This window comes from Acipenser ruthenus, chromosome 32, assembly GCF_902713425.1.
Source record: "Acipenser ruthenus chromosome 32, fAciRut3.2 maternal haplotype, whole genome shotgun sequence".
In the NCBI taxonomy this organism is placed as follows: Eukaryota; Metazoa; Chordata; class Actinopteri; order Acipenseriformes; family Acipenseridae; genus Acipenser; species Acipenser ruthenus.
In genome coordinates, this window is record NC_081220.1 from 8,375,175 (window position 1) to 8,380,244 (window position 5,070).

Genomic DNA, 5,070 nt, shown 5'->3' on the forward strand with positions numbered 1-5,070 from the left:
GGGTTAACAACTCCTTCACTAGATGGATGGACAGACAGACAGCTAGCAAGTACTTTACCTCCTAGATTGTTCCAGTAAAAACCCAACTGTATAAAAGGGTGGCAGAATTTGTATACATTTGTGATTCTTGAAATGTGTATTATTATTATTATTATTTTATGTAGGCTGTGTGTGACAACTGTAAAATAAATAATAGGCTACTAATGTAAAAATAATGTGATATCGTCATCTCAACACTTAATGTGTCATGAGTATATCTTGTTATTTTCCTTGTATAACACTGTACAACTGCTGCCTCTGTGTGTGTGTGTGTGTGTGTGTGTGTGTGTGTGTGTTTTGTACTGGTAATAGACAGGACTGTTTCTAGCCTTTTGGGGGCCCTAAGCAGGATTTGGTTTGAACCCCCCCCCCCCCCCCCAATTAGCCCACTCCACTTGGCACGACATCAAAGCAACATAGGCTTAAGACTACTGTCTTTCTTGAAACGTTTGTATGAACACACATATGTACGAGCAAACATACAATGTACAAATAAACATTTAGATTTTTACTGAGGCAAAAAAAAAAGTTGAACAAACCTCTTGCAGATCCTGTTCATGTTACAAAGGTAAAAGTTATCATCTTACAAAGCCTGAATACTGTTCATGTAAACTGCAAAGCAATATTAAGTCTCTTGGATGGTGATGTTAATGTTAAAATTTGATGACCCATATTATTTCAAAGATTAAAACGAATTGTCTCCCAGCAAAACCACAGCAACCTACAATGACCATATTCACACTGTCAGAAATATGTGATTTTAAAAGGACAAGAATATAACATCACTATTAATAAGTAGATGGGTTCATACCTTTATTGACATGCATTTGGTTCACTGCTACTTAAGTTGCCTTACACTGCTGGGACTGGTAAGACTGGTGCTGATACTGCTGGGACTGGTGCTGACACTGGGACTGGTGCTGACACTGTGACTCGTGCTTTGAACGAGTTTAGCACACAGTTTCTCTCTCAATTCTAATATTCTTTTGTCTGTATAAATCGATGATAGGAAGTAGTACAGTACTTCAGGCGGGGGAAACCGGTCGCAGAGGTCCCGGTGCTGCCTGGCGCACAGGCCGGGTTGCTATACATGCAAATACACAGCCACTATGCTGTAATAAAACGCTATGCTATGGCAGGTAGGGGGATACTTGGACGAGCTGACTGTCCAGTTAAAGTGACAAGAAAAAAACAAACAAACATACAGCTAGCTATCCCGGTTTAGCTACACATTTAATGTCACCATAAAAACGGGTAATTGTATTTTTGCTCTGCTGGCATCAAAACATTCTACATGAAAAAAGGCTTTATCAAAACGTATTGCAGATAAACATCACATTGCGCAGGGGAAAAACAACAATATAAATGACAAATTCACTTAACATTGATTCTTACCAAGAGTTGGCTTCTTACAATACCTTTCTCATGTTGTTTTTCTTCCTCTGTTTTTTTTTCTTTTTACGCTTCTTCGCGCCAGATTGGTACATTCTTGATCTTTTTTCAGTCATAATTTGTTCGCAATCCTCAAAGAAGCCACCGGAGGCAGATATCACCGTGTAACATTTTTTTTTTTTTTTGGTTCCTGGGTAGTAAGTGTTATTTCCTAATTGCTTATGCCTCAAAAGTATAGAAAATGGCTATTATTCGCCACAAACATTGCTTTTGTGACCAGGACAGTGATATTTTGAAATGTACCTATTTTCCAGAACATTCCAGATAGATTCAGTGCTGAGTAAACTTGGAGTAACTTCTAGAACTTTCTAGAACTTTCCAGTAATATAAATAGTAGTAGCTCTCTGCTTTCCTGTCCAACCACTCTCTGCTTGACCCTCTCCAATCTGGCTTCCGCTCTGCTCACTCTACTGAAACCGCCCTCCTGTCTGTCACCTACTCACTTAAATGTGCCCGAGCTGCCTCTCTCTCCTCTGTCCTAATTCTCCTCGACCTCTCTGCTGCCTTTGACACTGTTGATCACTCTATTCTACTATCATCTCTTGCTGACCTGGGGATCTCTGGCACTGCTCTGGCCTGGTTCTCCTCCTACCTCTCCAACCGCACTTACCAGGTAACCTGACGTGGAGCAACCTCCACACCTCACCCTCTCTTAACTGGAGTCCCCCAAGGGTCAGTCTTGGGTCCTCTCCTGTTCTCTCTCTACACCTGCTCCCTGGGCCCCCTCATCGCATCCTATGGTTTCTCATACCATTTATATGCTGATGATGCTCAGATTTTCCTCTCCTTCCCCACCTCTGACCACCATCTCCTCCCGTATCTCTACCTGTCTGTCTGCTATTTCCTCCTGGATGCACTCGCATCACCTCAAACTCAACCTCTCTAAATCTGACCTCCTTTTCTTTCCCTCCTCCTCCCCCTCCTCTGATCTCTCCATCTCTGTTCCTCTGGAATCTACCACACTCTCTCCCTCTTCCTCAGCTAAGAACCTTGGAGTCACCCTGGACCCCTGCCTCTCTTATTCCCAGCACATCTCCACTCTGGCACGTACTTGCTGATTCTTCCTGAGCAACATCCGAAGAATCCGACCCTTCCTCACCAACTATGCTACCCAGCTCCTGGTCCAGGCCCTGGTACTCTCCCGCCTAGACTACTGCAACTCCCTCCTGGCTGGCCTCCCTGCGTCCGCCACCCGTCCGCTCCAGCTCATCCAGAACTCTGCTGCCCGCCTAGTGTTCTCTCTGCCTCGCTTCGCCCACGCTACTCCACTACTCCGCTTGCTCCACTGGCTCCCGATCACCGCTCGCATCCAGTTCAAGACTCTTGTACTAGCTTACAGATGCCTTGACCAGTCTGCACCCAGCTACCTCCAGACCCTCATATCTCCCTACACCCCCACTCGACCTCTCCGCTCCGCCTGCACTAGAAGACTAGCTCTACCACCGCTACGCTCCCCTGCCTCCAAAGCCCGCTCCTTCTCCACCCTTGCTCCGCACTGGTGGAATGACCTTCCTACAGATGTCAGGACTGCCCAGTCCCTGACCACATTCCGGCACCTCCTTAAGACTCACCTCTTCAAAGAGCACCTGTAGAACTCCTCTGTTTGTATCCTGGGACACTATCACCCTTCATGTAAATGTGCTTTATTTTGCTCTTATCTGCCCCTATTTTACTGCATTTAATCCTGTACTTCAGAATACTGTAATCTGCCAAGTTTTTAACCTGTAGTACTTTGTATTTAATCACATCCTGATGTAACTATCACTATTTAATCATATCCTGATGTAACTATCACTATTACCTGCTGTATTATTGAATTGTGGTTTGTCAAACTTGTACTTTACTTGAACAAAAGTTATTGTATTTCTTGCTCTTATTGTATTACTTGTATTGTAACGCTTGAAATGTTTTTGCTTACGATTGTAAGTCGCCCTGGATAAGGGCGTCTGCTAAGAAATAAATAATAATAATAATAAATACAGGGGCCTTAAGCCCACCAGTTCAGTTTAGTTCCAGCTGCCTAAGTGGATACATATCTGCATATTTCTGAGATGGCATCAAGAGGCTGCAAGCATCCGTCAGACGCATTTTGCTATGTCTGCGGCCAATTTATCAAGACAAGAGCGAACAAGTACTCCGTGGAATCATCTGCTAAGATGTGTGAGGCCTACAAGGCATATTTCGGCATGCCTGTCGGGGATCAAGACAAACTCTGGGCACCTCATTACACCTGCGAGCACTCCAAAAAAATCTGGAAGGTAAGATGGACAATTGTTGCTCGGAATTTTATGTTATAAAATTTGTTAAAATTTTTAAAATTGTAAAAGTTTTTAATTTTAAAATGTTTTACAATTTTCAATGTTATTGAATAAATATATCATATATGAAAAATGTTGCGAGAATCTCTTACACATTAGTCATGGGTGAAATAAATGTATTTTTGTAGGATGGTACAGAGGGGAAAAGAGAGCCATGAAGTTCGCTATCCCAAGAATTTGGCGGGAACCCACTGACCACTCAAGCAACTGCTACTTCTGCATGGTGGACCCTTCCAAATGTCGGACTGGCAAGAATGCACCTGCTATCACGTATCCGGACCTTCCTTCATCCATCGCCCCGGTGACACACTGCTATGAGCTCCCCGTACCCACTCCTCCGGAGAGAGAGCAGCCGTCTTTAGAAGTAAAGAGAAGGGTCTCAGGTACCTTCAAGACTTCTTCCCTAAGCTGTCTGAGGCAAAGGTCAAAGCCGGTGTCTTCGTCGGACCACAGATAAAGAAGATCCTGGAGTGCAATTATATCCTGGAGGCGAGCGCTTCCACCAGGATATAATGGACTTTGAACGCCGCTACCAAGGACAGTATAACGAGAATATGATGGGAGACTACATCTGGGGGCTGATTCGTGAAAGTGATTTACAGTATAATCGTAAATCTCGAAAAACTACTCGCTTCTAAATCTTTTGTAGTCATTTTTGTATTACTTTAGTATAAATACATGTTAATTTGGATTCATATGTTGTTTTTTTCTGACTTTATTGAACCAAAAGACACAAATTCGTCCGTTTTCTCATTGGAAAAAGGTAAATTTCAAAATATCACTGTCCTGGTCACAAAAGCAAAGTTTGTGGGGAATAGTAGCCATTTTCTATACTTTTGAGGCATAAGCAATTAGGAAATAACACCTACTACCCAGGAACAAAAATTGTGTTACATAGTGATATCAAGACGACGGAACAAGCCTGCTTGCTGCTACAAAAGCGGCACTATACTGAACTTTTCCGATGCGTTAGGAATAGACACCATTCATTTATTCATGCTTTTACATATCAACTAATTGCATTCCGCATTTACAGAACATACATGATTATCGTGAACATTTGATAAAATCAAACAATCAAAAAATTCCACTGACTCACACTGCTTTCACTTTTTACCATTTACTTCTTAGCCCTTAGCTTGCGTCTCAATGCGTGATGATGTTGGTTTTGTTGACTCAGTTGCCATGGGAACGTTTAAAACTCCGCGACAAACTTTACTCAAATGCACAGCTGTACAGAACACACCCCCTCAGGCATGTG